We start from the raw sequence: 16,730 nt of genomic DNA on the forward strand, positions 1-16,730 counted from the left end.
TGTGTTGATATAGAAAAACTTACATTTTTATAGGGTCTTTTAAAATCTCATGTCATCCGAATACACTTTACAGCCAGTCGTGTAGTTTTCATAACATAGGAAATGCAGCAAACAATATATGCACAGCAAGGTCCCTCAAATAGCATTGTGATAACAATCAGATCATGCTTTTTCACTGATGTTGGTAGAAGATAAATCTTGGCAAGCACACCAGGAAAAGCTTCCCTGCTATTCTTCAAGATAATGCTATGGAATCCTTTACATCTACCTGATATTTTGTTTCATGTTTCTTCTTTAAATGATGCACACAGGCTGTCGACATTGTAGCTAAACTAACTTTATTGATAACACATTTTCTGAACGTGAACACATATCTGCAGTATCAAGGCAGGCTCCAACATGTGCTATCTGACATTCAACCCCCCAGGTCAAGAGACCCCATATATAGTACAGAGTACCGTATAGCATTTAATACTGGGGTCTACAACCACAATTAGCTGTTATCATGACACTTCCTTTTCTTTAGCTTTTATATAACTCAAGTAAACAAAGTGTGTTATCTATTCTTTCTCACTCTGTTGACTTTTACTCATCCCTGTATCTCTGTGTTTTTTTCACTTTTCTTCCACTGGAAGTTCTGAATGGTGACAGAGGTGATTTTGAAGGACAAGGGGCCTTCTCCAGCTCTGTGTCATTATCACCCCTTGGATAATTTTCAGGAATCTCAGACTTTGTCTGATTATCTGTTGTATCCTTGTTTTGATCTTCAGTTACACTGTCTGGTTCAGAGCAGGGTTGCATTTCATTTGTTTTCCATAAGAATTTCCGATTTCTCCTGCACTGTTGTCCGTTTGGAGTCTACACTATGTGGGGCCTTGGTTCTCCTGTGATTCTTGTGATAACAGCAGGATTCCAGATCTCTTCATACTGAATCCTCACCGTCTCCCCCATGTCCAGGTCAGGTAGAGGTTGGGTGCCTCGATCAAAGTACTGTTTCTGCTTCTGCTGTCTCAGTTTGAGCAGGTGCTGCATGCTGTAGCTCACTGGCTTTGGAAATAACAGTTGGGGTGCAGTTGGAAGCTTATTTCTTAGTCTTCTCCCCATCAGGTGCTGTGCTGGAGATGATCCAATGCCCTGTAATGGAGTATTCTTGAAATCCAGCAGAGCCAGGTAGGGTCTCTTCCAACTGCCTTTGCCTTCTTCAACAGGTGTTTTAAGGTACGCACAGTACATTCCACCATTCCATAGGATTGTGGATATTTGGGACTTGATGTAGTGTGGCAAAACTCCCAGTCCTGTGCAAAGTTGTGAAACTCAGTGCCTGAGAATTGTGGACTGTTATCGGAGATGAGCACTTCAGGTATACCGTGACAAGCAAAAATTGATTTTAAATGATTTATTGCAGTGTTGATCTTACTATCATTTCTCAGCAGAAAAGACGCAAAAATCTTTGAGTAATAATCTCCTGCTAGTAGGTACTCACTGTTATCAAATGTGAACAAGTCCACTCCAATTTTCTGTCATGGCCTCTCTGGAACACTGTGTGGTTGAGGTGGTTCTTTTTGTTGCGACTTACTGTACTTTTGTCACACTGCACATGCATTCACCATTTCCCTGATTTGTGCTCCCATTCCAGGCCAATACATTACAATTCGAGCTCTTCTCCTGCATGTTTCTATGCCGAGGTGAATTTCATGTATGCGCTGCAGTATTACTTCCCTCAGTGTTGTAGGAATTATGATCTTTTCTCCTTTGAAAAGTGTTCCTACTGCAACATAAAGTTCCTCACGAAAACTCCAGTACTCTGGTATAGCGGGGGGGTCTCCCCTCTGATGTGTTGGCCAGCCAGTTTGCACAATCTGCTGTAGTTTTCTCAGGGTGGCATCATTCTTGGTCACTTTGCTGATCTCATCCAGTTCGGTTACAGTTACAGGTAAGCTCTTTGTCAGCATGTGAACCTGTGCTTCAGTTTTTTTATCCTCATCCTCCGTGATAGGTCGGTATGCATGTGACAGAGTGTCTGTGATGTATATTTCCTTGCCGGGTTTGTATTTAACTCTGACCTTGTGCTTCTGCAGACACATTCATAATCTTTGGATTCTTGGTGGTGCACAGTTCACTGAGATCTTGACCAGCTGGCTGACATTGTAATACTTTAACACTGGTGCCTAGGTCAGTGTTTTCTTCAGTCTGGCCAAAGCTTCCTGGTGACTTTGTTCCCAGTGCCATTTTACATCATTTTATAGAAGTTCTCTGGGAGCTGCTGTCAGGTCTGACATGTTCAGAATGAATTTCCCAAGATAGGTCACCATTCCCAAAAACCTCTCCAAGTCTTTCTTACATTCTGGGGGGTGGCATGTTCATGACTGCTTTGATTTTACTCTGGTCCAGCTTCAGTTCCTCACTTGTTAGCACATGTTCCAAGTACTTGATTTCATGAAAACCTATTTTGCACTCTTTCTTCTTCAACTTGAGGTTTCTTTCTCTAGCTCTGGCCAGCACCTGCTTCAGTCTGTGGTTGTGTTTTTCTCGTCAGGCTCCCCAGACCAGCACATCATCGATTTAGGTTTCCATGCCCTCCAACCCTTCAAACAGATGCTTCACTTTTCTGTGTAACACAGTGCCCATATGGTATATTGAAGATATAGAGGTAGGAGCTGCGTTCATCTAGTTTGACCTGCCAGAATCCTGAACTTGCATCCAAGACTGAATGATGTTTAGCGTCATCTAGCTTACACATGATCTCTTCTGCTGTGGGCAGCTGGTAATACACTCTTCGTACTGCCAGCTTTAGGTCTCTGGGATCCAGACAGACTCGCAGATTCCCATCTGATTTTTCTACAATTACAGTTGGATTAACCTTCTTTGCTGGTTCTTCAATTTTCTTGATGATGTGAAGTTTCTTCATTCTGTCCCACTCTGCCTTCAGTCGATCTCTCAGCATTACTGGTATTTTCCTGGGCAGCTGTATTTTGGGTGTCACAGTTTTGTCAATCTTGATGGTGTGTTCTCCTTTTAGGCAGCCAATCCTCTGGAACACATCTTAATATTCCCTCAGGATGTCATCAGTGGTGAAAGTCATTATTGATCTGATTAGCTTCAGATTTTCACAAGCGTTGATTCAAGGAATGGGTTTTTGCATCAGTTTTCACCACTATGAATGGAAGTTCTGGAGACTGTTTTTTGTAGCTCACTTTAAGTACACACTTGCCTTCTACTGTAATTTTTTCACCTGTATAAGGAGACAGATTCACTTTTGTTTTAGTTAGTTGCTTTTCTTTGCTTATCTTAAGAAACAGGCTTATGGGAATGACATTTGCTTGTGCACCTGTGTCAAGCTTGAAATTCACCATCATGTTGGCAATTTTTAAATCAACCTTCCATTCATCTTCTTTGGAATTTGTTGTTACTGCACCAATGGAAAGTTCAGTTTTGGTGTCTGTGTCATCATCTGCAATCGTGTGCACTTTTATCGATTCACACATCTTCACAAAGTGATTAAGCTTATCACAGCTCTTACATTGCTTTCCATAGGCTGGACAACCATGTGATAAATGCTCTGTTCTGCATCAGCTGTATTTAAATCTTTTAATAGCAGTTTTGCTCTTTTTAACTTCAGGCAGTCTATTTGTTCTTTCCTGGGGTTGTTTCTGTTTAACTGCATCTAACTGTTTGACCATGTGCGGCTTATCACATTCAGTCATCTGTTTAATCTGGCATTTCATTGTCTCTGCCACTCTGCAGGTATTTATTGCATTCTCCAGCATGAGACCAACTTCTCTCAAAAGCTGTTCACTCAGAAAGTCATTTGCAATCCCGCAATTTATTCTATCTTGGATGAGTGATTCTTTAAACTCTCCAAATTAACACAGTTTAACTTGTTTTCTCAGCTTACATACTGACTAATGTTGTCACTGCATTGCATGCAATTAAAAAATCAATGGCCTTCATACGTCATGTTTTCTTAGGGCTGCAGTAGGCTTTAAATTTTTGCATTATTTCTTTCAAGTAATTTTGTTTCTCATCATTTTCAAATGTGAATGTGTTATAGACATTTAGGGCTTCTTCCCCTGCAATGTGAAGAAAGATGGAAGACTGAACCTGAGGGTCTTTTTTATCACTACCTGTTGCTGTGAGGTACAGCTCGAATCGCTGCCTGAACCCACTCCAGTTTTCAATAAGGTTGCCTTCTAAACTGAGCTCTGTCGGTGCTTTCAGAACCTTCATTGTTGCATTTAGTTTACTACTGACACCATGTCTTGTTTCTTGTTTCTTTTTTTAATGATGCACACAGGCCGTTGACATTGTAGTTGAGTTAACTTTATTGATAACACATTTTCCTAATGTGAACACATATCTGCAGTGTCTGAACTCTATCAAGACCGGCTCCAACATGTGCTGGGTTTTACGTGCCTTCCTGTGCTCAAACCAGCCAGTAGGGAAGTGTAAAATCCAGCTCATGAAATCTGAGGCCCACTCGAGCATTTGTGAATGTAATGCAGTAATGCACTGCTGAATGATTTGCCTGTCAACAAGGCTGTTGCTTACTTTTACAGCCACTGAAGTGATGCCTACTTACATTATGCCCGATTCTTAGTGTGAATGATTGGGGGGTTAGTTGTACAGTTGCACAAGGGTTGGACTAGGATTTTTCTGTCTAACATTTCCTGGTTAACTATACTGGTAAGTCAGAACCATCCAAAATCTCATTCTCCAACTCAGAGTTGGAAACCTTTTCGGCAGGTCTCGGGGAGCAGGGGAATTACTCATCGGAAGTTCAAATTTCCGGGCAATTCCCATGGAGCCATTGCATTAGGACTTCCAAGGGCACATCTTGTGAGGTATGTCTGACCTCCAACTATCCTGAGGCTGAAACATCTGGGTCGATATTTATCCCTCAAGCAACAACATTAAAAACTGTTTAAGTGGCTATCCACCTCATTGCCATTCATGGGACCTTGAAAATTGGCTAACATATTTTCCCATATTACAGACGTGATAGTTTTTCAAAAGAAAGCACTTTGGGATGTCCTTAGGTCATGAAAGGCTCTGTAGAAGGACAAGATCATTATTTCTTTTTCTTGTTTCTTTCAATGCAGTTTGGCCAAACTGCATCAAATATAGTGTCAGTATGTACCTAGAGCTTCGCTTCTATGAGGTTCATGCACTGTTTTCACTGTTTCTGTCCATTGGGTGTTAGTTTAAATTACAAACTGGAATGTGAAAGGGGCACTCGCAGTGCCCCTAATTCATCGCTGCCCTGTTACAATAGTTTCCGTTACCTCACAGGATTTTGTTATAGTTTGAAAGCGTGTGTTGTTGATCAGAATTGCCAATTTTAGAAAGAAGTTCTCACAATGACTGTAATGTTGCCAAGGCCACACTTACTGCCCATCCCTGGTTTCTCTAAAAAGATGGTGTTGGGTTTCTACTTTAAACTGCTAGAATTCTTACGGTAATGGTGCTTCCATGATTGTTGAGTCAGAAATGGTGGTGCTCATCATGGCACTGAGCTGATATCAAAGCCCTGTCTCAGAACATAAGAAAGTATGCAATGAGAAAAAAAATCAACTTATCAAGTGCCATTATGTTTACAGGTGAAATATAATTTGCTCTTCTATGAAATAAATCCACTAAAATAAGAACAAGCTAACCAGAGAACCAGCATGGACTCAGTAGGCTGAATGGCTTCCTTCAATGATGCTGTGTCACTATGGATTTTACATTCCCCTGCTGGTGAGTTTAAGGTGATGGTGGGGGAGAGGGGGAGGTTGCTTATTAAATTCAGTGGGCGGTCAGCCCATCACCTACCCATCAGCCGTTGTGCCCACTACAATATTACCAGTGGTAGGTGTATTATTGGGCAAAACAAAAACAGAAATACCTGGAAAATCTCAATAGGTCTGGCAGCACTGGCGGAAAAGAGCAAGGTTGACGTTTCGAGTCCTCATGACCCTTCAACAGAACTAAGTAAAAATAGGAAAGGGGTGAAATATAAGCTGGTTTAAGGTGGGGGGGGGAAGAATGTGGGTGGGGGGTTGTTGGGACAAGCAAGCAGTGATAGGAGGAGATAACCAAAAGATGTCACAGACAAAAGAACAAAGAGGTGTTGAAGGTGGTGATATTATCTAAAAGAATGAGCTAATTAAGAGTGGAGAGCAGGACAAGCAAGGTAGAGATAGCTCTAGTGGCGGTGGGGTGAAATAAACGATGGGTGGAATACATTTAAAAATAATGGAAATAGGTGGGAAAAGAAAAATCTATATAAATTATTGGAAACAGCAAAAAGGAGGGGGAAGAAACGGAAGGGGGGTGGGGATGGAGGAGTGAGTTCAAGTTTTAAAATTGTTGAACTCAATATTCAGTCCGGAAGGCTGTAAAGTGCCTAGTTATCTAGCCTACCTCATCTTCAGACTCGGCACTTTACAGCCTTCCGGACTGAATATTGAGTTCAACAATTTTAAAACTTGAACTCACTCCTCCATCCCCACCCCCCTTCTGTTTCTTCCCCCTCCTTTTTGCTTTTTCCAATAATTTATATAGATTTTTCTTTTCCCACCTATTTCCAGTATTTTTAAATATATTCCACCCATGGTTTATTTCACCCCACCCCCACTAGAGCTACCTTACTTGTCCTACACTCCACTCTTAATTAGCACATTCATTTAGATAATATCACCACCTTCAACACCTCTTCGTTCTTTTGTCTGTGATATCTTTTGGTTATCTGCTCCTATCACTGCTTGCTTGTCTCAACAACCACCCCCCCTTCTTCTTCCGCCCATCCCCCCCTTAAACCAGCTTATATTTCACCCCTTTCCTATTTTTACTTAGTTCTGTTGAAGGGTCATGAGGACTCGAAACGTCAACTTTGCTCTTCTCCGCTGATGCTGCCAGACCTGCTGAGTTTTTCCAGGTATTTCTGTTTTTGTTTTGGATTTCCAGCATCCGCAGTTTTTTGTTTTTATCTCTGTATTATTGGGCAGTCCACCCACCTGTAGGCCAATGAAGCCCCTAAGTGGGCAATTAATTCCCACATTGGGTGAGGCCCACGCCAAGCAGGTTTCCCTGCATGGTTGCTGACAGGTGGAATTGCGCAGGTTCCTCCTTTATTGGCCTATTGGGTGAATCGGAGGCCCGCCTCCAGGTTTTACCCCTGAGGTTGCCCTCCTCCCATATCCTCTCAAGTCCCAACCGCCCCCCCCCATGCTACCCCACCCATCAGGGCCTGCCAGCTTGGTGCCCAGTGAGACTCCCAAACTCTGACCCAAATTCCAATCTAATGCTGCTCTCATCCTGAACTTGTGAATGTGGGACTTCCTGTTCCTGAGGGCCAGAAACTCCATCAACAACCTATTAAAAGTCAATTGACCTTTAAATGGCTCCAGGGCAGCTGGTGTTCCCTTCAGCGGGCTTTCCCCCCCAACCCCGGGCCCCACTGGCCTTTTGCTGGGACTGGTGGGGAATCCAGTGCATCATATAATTCAACCCCATGACTCTAAAAGCCTCCAACCATCCCACCAACACTGACTTCATATGCTGTATTTGTAGTCGGTTATGCAAATCTAGATTTGGTCTAACGTCACACATGAGACAACAGCAAACTAGACTGGTAACTGTTTTCGTTTTGCTGAACACTCATCTGTTGAAGTGACGGGAAAATCCAGAATTACTTTAAACACAAATGAGCCACCATGAGTCAATAATGACATAAGGGAAAAGGTAAGAGTGAGGAAAGAGGCATATACTAACACATGGATGACAAGTAAGAGTTGAAGAAGGGATAATGTGAAAAGATTAGGAGAGAAGTAAATAAAAAGGATGGCAAAGAGTAACAATGAATCTAAAATATTAAAAACATAAAACAAAATAGTAAAATATTTTACAGATACATCAATTAAAAACTGATAGAGAATTTTGAAAGATATTAAGTAATTACTTTTCTTCAGTATTTATCAGAGAAGCAGAACAGGTGGACAAGACAGCTGATGATGACATTAGAAATCAGGTACAGCACCTTGTTGAGGCTCCGGGGGTCTTGCCTGCTCACTGGAGATCCAGCAAGAGACCTGTGCTGGCCCTTTTCCAAAAGGCCCTGGAATCAAGACCTCAGGGGTGGAAGTCTCACCTACTGGGAGGTGCTGGCCAATTAGAGGCTGGCAGTTCTCTTGCTCAGCAGCGCCACATGGGAGGTGGTGGCTGCTGCAGGAAAAACACCTACTGAAATCCCAGGATTGTGGGGTAACTCAGGTCACAGGTAAGTAATGTGGGGGGGTTGGGGATGGCTGCGTGGGGTGGCGGTAGTGGGGAGAGGTGTGTAGAGGGGTCAGCTGCAAGGGCAGGGGTTGGCTCTCACCGGCCCCCCTTACTGATGTGAGTCCCTCGATCAGACACTGAGTGTCCTTTGATTGAGGGAATTCCCCCTTCCAGAGGTGACAAGCAGCCTGTAAAGATTTACCTGTCATGCAAGCTGCATGGTGACAGGCCCGACTGCCGCTGGGTTAATATCAGTGGTAGAGGGGTGAAGCCCTTAAGTGGTCATTAATTGGCTCTTAAAGGTCTCAATGAGCAGAAGCAGTAAAGTGGTGGGATTCGGGTATGCCACCATCCTGCCTAACTACATGCCCTTCCCATTTCCAAGCTCACCACCAGCAAGAACACAAGATTCTGCCTGAGATAACTGTGCTTAAAATAAAAAGTGGTGAAATATTAAATAAAATAATCAAATTTAAAGAGGATAAAACTCCTGGTCTAGATGGATTACAGCAAGCATTTTAAAAGAATCTAGGAAAGCTGTGGCAAATAATAATTTACTGGAGAAGGTAGTGCCAGAGGACAGAGGAGATAGTTAACATTAGAGGTAGGAAAAATAATGGAATCCCTACTAAAGGAGAAAATAGAGGAATGTCTAGAAACCATAATGTAACAATAAATAGCCAACATGGGTTTCAAAAAAGGAAGTTTTGCTTAACCGACCTTGTAGAATTTTTTTGAAGAGGTAACAGAGTAAACAAGGGTAATGCAATGGGTGTGATTTATCTAGCTTTTCAAAAGGCCTTCAATAAGGTACCAAATAATGGACTAACAAATAAATTCAGAGAATGTGGAATCACAGGCCAAGTAGCAGAATGAATAGCTACCTGGCTTCAAGACAGAAAGCAGAGGGTAGTGTTAAAGCTTCATTACTCAGAGTGGCAGAAGATAGGAATTGGTGCTTCACAAGGATCAGTGCTGTGACTACTGTTGTTCAGAATTTATATTAACGATTTTGATTTGGAATCACAAACACACTATGGAAATTTGCAGATGATACCAAATTAGGGGGAATAGTCAATGTTGAGGAGCACTGCAACAAATTACAAGAAGATAATAAACTTGCAGAATAGGTACATAATTGGCAAATGAATTTCAATATAGATAAATGTGAGATATCACACTTTAGTAGGAAAAATAAGGAGGTTACATATTAGTTAGAAAATAAAACTCTATATGTAGAGGGGCAAGGAGGTCTAGCAGGATAAATACACAAATCACTAAAAACAGAGACACAGTTTAACAAGGGCATTAAAAGATAGCAAACCAAGCACTGGGATTTATTTCTAGCAGGAAAGAATTGAAAAATCAAGAAGTCATGTTAAACTTTGGTTAGAGCATATCTGGAGTACTGTGTAAAATTCTGGTCACCAGATTATAAAATAGATATAGAGGGTGCAAAAAAGTTTACAAGGAGAGTATATCTATCAGGAGAAGATGATCAGCCTGGGTCTCTTTTTTCTTGAAAGGAGAAAGCGGGTAGGTGATCTAATAGAGACCTTGAAAATTAAAGAAATAATAGAGCAGGCACAGAGACGTTTCCAGCTGTGGGGAAGAGAAAAACTAAAAGCCATCACTAAAATATGGTCACCAAGAACTCAAGCAGGGCACTTAGAAGAAACTCCTTTACCCAGAGAGCAGTGAATATGTGGAACTTGTTACCACAGGGAATAGTTGAAGTGAATAATATAGGTGCACTTACGGGGAGGCTAGATAAGCATATTGGGGAGAAGGGATTGTTATACTGATAGAGTTCGTTGAGGAACAATGAGAGGAGGCTCAAGTAGAGCATACACACTAGCATGTGCTGCTGGGCCAAAAAACCTGTTTCCATGTAATCCTATACAATTTCATCTATGCTTTTGTTTCTATTTTCATCCTGCTGTCTGCAGGCTACAGGTCTAGAGCTTTTATTCAACCTTTAATACCTTATTCAAATCATCATTTTTTTACTGGTAAGTTTAGATAATTGCTGTGTGGGGTCATTACAGTGAAACACAATCCTGTCCTCATCAAACAGCTAAGACTTCAATGTTCAAGCTTCTTTGCCCCACCCTACAACAGGGGAATCTCAGCAATTGTAGCATACCTAAGGCAACCAAATAGTGATGTGGCAGATAAAAGGCAATAGACCCCAAGAGCAAGAGCCACAAAGCCAGCTGTGTACTGATAGGGGATCCCCATCCCAAACACCAAGCTATACCTCTTCTACTGCCTTTGGCTCTGATACAGCTATCCTCAGCACCTGCTATTTGAGATGAATGGCAGCTGATAGTTAAGGTCTAGAACAAAAACAAAAATTGCTGGAAAAACTCAGCAGGTCTGACAGCATCTGTGGAGAGAAAGACAAAGTTAACGTTTGAAGTCCAAATGACTCTTCATCAGAACTAAAGAGAAATAGAAATGTGGTGAAAAGTAAGCTGTTTAAGGGGTGTTGGACAGGTGAAGCTGGATAGAGGGTCAGTGATAGATGGAGGTAAAGGAGAGATTGCCAAAAATGTCATAGACAAAAGGTCAAAGGGCTATTGATGGTGGTGATATTAGCTAAAGGGTGTGCTAATGGTGACATTAAGGGTTGAAAGCAGGAAGAGCAAGTAACAAATGGCCCTAGTGGGAGTGGGGTTGGGGGAGGGGATCGAAAGAAGCTAAAAGGTGGAGATAAAACAATGAATGGAAATAAATTTTAAAAATAATAATAGGAATTGGTGGGAAAAGAAAAATATATTTAAAAATATATAATTAAAAAATAAGAAAAATATATATAATAATTATTATAAAAAGGGGATCAAAAAGGGGTGAGGGTGGAGAAGAGAGTTCATGATCTGAAGTTGTTGAAATCAATGTTAAGTCCAAAAGTACAAATATATTTATTTTCCCACCAATTCCTATTATTATTTTTAAAATTTATTTCCATTCATTGTTCGATACCCACCCTTTAGCTTCTTTCGATCCCCTCCCCCTCCCCCCACCCCCATTAGGGCCATTTGTTACTTGCTCATTCTGCCTTCAACTCTTAATGTCACCATTAGCCCACCCTTTAGCTAATATCACCACCGTCAACACCCCTTTGACGCTTTGTTTATGACATCTTTGACAATCTCTCCTTTGCCTGCACCTATCACTGGCCCTCTATCCAGCTTCACCTGTCCAACACACCCCCCGCAAACCCCCTTATAAACATCTTATATTTCACCACATTTCTATTTCTTTTTAGTTCTGATGAAGAATCATACAGACTTGAAACATTAACTCTGTCTTTCTCGCCACAGATGCTGTCAGGCCTGCTGAGTTTTTCCAGTAATTTTTGTTTCTGTTTCAGATTTCCAGCATCCGCAGTATTTTGCTTTTATCTTAGTTAAGGTTTAGAGTTGTTGAATTCATATTAAAGGACGTAACGTGTCTTGTAGAAAAACAAGGGGCTGTTCTATGAGCTTGTGATGACCTTCATTGGATACATTTAGGCGGCTAAGGATAGATGTCAGAGAAAGCAAGGTGGAGAATTGAAGAAACAAGCAAGTGGAAGTTCAGGATTAGAATGAGGGTTTTCAGCAAAGTGATCAGCCCTTCTGAATTTGATTTAGAGGAGTTAAATAAATCATTATTTCACCCAAAGGACTGTTTAGGGTCCTGGATAGTGGAAAGGAAGGAAGTGGATAGGGCAGTTGGTTCTTTATAGTTCATCCTCCTTGGCATCTAGTATCTGTTTGGTGGGTTAGGGGACCAAAATGTCCTACAGGGCCTTTCCTCACTGCCAATATATCCTTATTTTACAACATACACTGGTGGTCCTGACGAAAAGAACTTTATCACGAGGATATGCCCCCTTTCTTTTTTTTGAAAATATGATTGTTCAACTCTCAACTGACTAGAAATTTTGCAATTTGAACTGAGACAGCAGAGCAAACTGTTTAAAAATGCAAGGCCATACTCCAAGATGAAGGCAATAAACAAACAAATCACCCTCAGGGGAGTGTGAAGAGAGAGACAGTTCCTATAATCCAGAAACCCATTGAAACTTGTAACTATCTAAAGGAGAGACATTAAAAAATGCAAATTACTCGATATTGAAAGAATGACTGCAATAGACAGACACACTCAAAAACTCTTGGAAATGGACAATGGGTACAGTATTTCAAGGCAAGGCTGCCCAGTCACTTGAGAGAGACTGCAAGTGACACAGAGGGTGTCAAGAAAGTCTGCAGCAAAAGAAACAGGCTGAGAGTGGCTCTATCCCTCTCTCTCTCTCTTTTGGAATAAGAGTGTTGCCTGGTTTGAGAAGCCAACTCTACCAGAAACCTGGGAGGCATGGTTGGGAAATTTGCAGATAACACAAAAAATAGTCATGTAGTTGATAATGAAGGGGATAGCTGTCGATTCCAGAATGATGTCAATGATTTGGTTGAGTGGGCAGAGAAGTGGCAAATGTAATTCAGTCGGAAAAGTGAGAGTTAATGCATATGGGGAGAGCAAACAAAGCAAGGAAATACTCAATAAATGGGAAGTTATTGAGAAGGATTGAGGTAATGAGAGACCTTAGAATGCATGCCCACAGGACCTTGGAGGTGGCAGGACAGGTGGACAAGGTGGTCAAGAAAGCATAAGGAATGCTTTCCTTTATTGGGTGAGATATTGAATGCAAAAGCAGGGATGTAATGATGGAACTGTATAAATGCTGGTTAGGCCACAGCTGGAATTTTGTGTACAGTTCTGGTCACCACATTACAGGAAGGACAGAATTGCTCTGGAGAGAGTGCAGAGGAGATTTACAAGAATGTTGCCAGGGCTTGAAAATTGAAGCTATGAGAAGAGATTGGATAGGCTAGGGGTGTTTTCATAGAACAGAGGAAGCTAAGGGGTAACCTAATTGAGATGTACAAAATTATGAGGGGCATGGGTAGAGTAGAAAGGGAAGATTTGTTTCCCCTAGCTGAGGGGTCAATTACCATGGGGCATAGGTTTAAGGTGATTGATAGAAGGATTAGAGGGGACATGAGGAAAGATTTTTTCACCCAGAGGATGGTGGATGTCTGGAATTCACTGCCTAAGTTGGTGGTTGAGGCTGAAACACCTCAATCTGCTCCTCGATCTGCATCTGAACTGCTTAACCTGCAAGGCTACAGACCCAGTGGGATTTAAATGAGCGGCTTGTTTCTTTTTTCTCTTTTTGGATGGCACAGACACAATGGGCAGAATTTTATGAGTTGGCAAGCAGGGGCAGGGCCTGCTCGCTGACACGTAAAATGATGCGCGGTGACGTCAGGGGGATCTCCTGACATCACCGCGCCTGATTTAAATATTTAGGAAGGTAGGGGCACAGCGAAATCAGCTGTGCGCCTGCCGACCTGTCAATGGCCAATTGAGGCCATTGACAGAGGCAATTAAGTAATTAGTGGACCTGCCTGTCCAATCTTAATGTTAGCGGGCAGGCCAGGAGCCCCGGCGGGAACTGGAAAAAACATAAAACCTCATCCGCGGATGGGATGAGGTTTCATGTAGGCTTTAAAAATTTTTAATAAAGATTTTGTAAAAATTATGTACATGTCCCAACCCATGTGACATTGTCACATGAGGGGACATGTAAGGGAACTATTATTTTTCTATTTTTTTTATCTTTTTTATATATACAGCTAATCTCCCTGAGGCTGCACTTAGCCTCAGGGAGATGTGCACTCTTTCGTGCGTCTGCTTGAAAGAGTGTACTCTCGATTTTGAGACTCCCCCCTGTCCGCACAGGGAGCACATAGCACTTCTGTGCGGACGTCACACTGGGTGAGCCTTAATTGGCCCACCCACGTAAAATGACGCTGTGCTTCCGATTGGGAGCACCGATCAGAAGCGTGCCTGTACACACCCACCCATCAATATCCCACCTAACGGGGGAAAATTCAGCCCAATGGGTTGAATGGCCTCTTTCTGTACCATAACTTTTCTGTGGTTATATGATTGTAACAGTGAACTAAGATCTTGTAATAATTGCAACATCTTGTACATCGGACCATCCAAGAAACTAACTAACCTAAGTAAGTCACAGCATGTAAAATCTACACTTCAAGGGCAATTAAAAGACACTTAACCGCTTTTATCTTTTTTTTATTGGACTCTAACTCCCCTTATTTCTGATGCCTGGTTGTGTGGGCCCACGTGACTGCATGAGAGCCGACTGCTTGACATCGCATTTTCATTATTTTTATCGGGTTTAGTGGTTAATAAATTTCCTCCTTCTCTGACTCAAGATAATAGGTAAATACATTCTGATTTGGAATATCCTCGTTCAGAAAAACTTAAACCTTTGTTGTGACCAACCGAGGAGGCTGAAGTGTTGGGAGCTCATTCACCCCTTCTCACCTGATTGTAACAACTGCATTGATATAATGCCTTTAATAGCATCATGGTTTTTAATTGTATATCAATTGGAGGGTTAATTGTATTCAGGTGGTGAGCATTAATTGATCAGTGCACATATAAATAGCCAAGTGGTTATAGCACTGGGTTTGTAACCCCAAGATCAAGAGTTCATTTTCTTAACGATCTCGTGGAGGTAATTGTGGATTCAGTTGGTTTCCTGGTACTGAGGAGAGAAGGTGTGTGGTGTTGGTGTTGCTGCTCCTCAGTGTTTCAACTGTTTCTGCTGCTGCCTTTGGGGTTGTTGCTTCTGCTGTGTGCTGCTGCTGCTTCTGCTGCTGCTCCTCCAGTGCTGCCAAAGGAGAGAGAGGGAGAGAAGAGAACAGTTGCTACTGTTGCTACAGGACAGGAAGGCCAGGAGGCCAGGACTGAGTTAAAAAAAACAACATCCTAGGTGGGTGTCTGAACTGTGTATTTTTGTTTAAGGTGGGGGCAATTAAGGACTGTGTTTTTGTAGGGGGAGGCAAGAAGACTGCCAGAGGAGTTGGGGAAGGAAGAGCGGGAGGGTGTGTGTGTGTGCTGAAACCATCTTTCTGCCACCCCTCCCCCCAACCCAGCCCTTTTCCCAGTAAGGCCAGCAATAGCTGGTGAAGACATCGCCTCCCCCTGCCTGAAGAACATCAGGCCCCCACCCACCGTCCATCCACCATCGAGGACACCCACCAGGACATTTACCTCTTTCCCTCCTGTGCCTCCCTGTCTTTTACTCCTCTCCCTCCTCTCCTCTCCTGCCTAAAAGAGGGGAGGTTGTTTCTACCTCTCTCCCCCACCCCCTTTCCTCCCTATATTTCTAAAAAAAAATAAAAAGAAAAAAACAAAATGGCCAATCCTTCCCGGGGTGGGCGTGGCTCTGGCCCTAAGGCCAATTCACCATCACCTGTGGCCGGGCCCTCGAGGGCTAATGTGGAGGCGGTTTTGTCACCGGTGGCAGGGCCTCAAAAAAAGAAAACTTATGCGGGGGTGGTTGCTTCTGCGGCTCCAGCTGCTCCCGCTGCCCTGTCACCTTTCCGCCTCCTGACCAGGGCCCTTGGGGTAAAGAGCTATGCTCACCCTGAAATGACAATAGAGGCCTGCGTAAAGGCTATGGCTGGGGTCGTCGGCCCCTCAGCCATTGTCGCGGCCTCTAAAATGTATGGGAAGGCCATATTCTTCTTGAGGTCCGAGCGGGCGGTGCACCTCGCCCTGCAAAAAGGACTCACTGTGGGCGGGACTTTTCTGGCGGTGGACCCCCTTGAGGCCACCGCCCAGAGAATTATTATTTCGAACATCCCGCCTTTTCTATCCGGTGAGCTCCTCCTCCCCCACCTTAATAAATTGGGGGAGGTCAGGTCGGGGGTTGCACCAATCCCGCTCGGCCTCAAAGACTCGGCCCTCCGCCATGTGTACTCCTTCCGGCGCCAGGTATTTGTCCGCTTGGCCCAGGAGGAGTGCCTGGAGGGGGCCTTCGTTATCAATTTTGAGGGGACCGCCTATCGGGTCTTCTGGACCGTGGAGGGCGTGCGGTGCCATGCTTGTAAGGAGGCGGGGCACGTGAGGAAGAACTGCCCCGCCTCCAAGGCTACAAGCCCCACCCAAGCGGCCACGGCTGGCACCGCCCCTCCTCCCCCCGCCACCACTCCATCTCCCTCCCCGCAAGGGGAAGCGACGCCGGCGGCCACTGCCATCTCGGCTGCCGGTGAGGCGGGGGGAGAGCCCCCACGCCGTAAGAAGGCGCAGAGGAAGACCCGCAACCTGGAGGCGGCCCCTGAAACGCCCCAAAACCCCCAAACACCTGCAAGCACCGGCTCGGGGGAAAAGACAACATCCGGCCCCGGCGTCGTGTCCGCGTGTGCTCCCGGGCCCGTGGGTGCTAAGGCGCCGAGTGCTGGGCCCGGCGTCGTCCCTGCGCGTGCTCCCGGGGCCGGCGGGGAAGGGACGCGGGACCCCGAGCCGGGGTATCTGACACCCAAAACCCAGAGGGTGGAGTGTCCGGGAGGGCTGGACAAGGAGGAGGGGGCCTCGGAAATGGAGGTCTC

This window comes from Carcharodon carcharias, chromosome 4 (genome assembly GCF_017639515.1).
Source record: "Carcharodon carcharias isolate sCarCar2 chromosome 4, sCarCar2.pri, whole genome shotgun sequence".
NCBI classification, from domain to species: Eukaryota; Metazoa; Chordata; class Chondrichthyes; order Lamniformes; family Lamnidae; genus Carcharodon; species Carcharodon carcharias.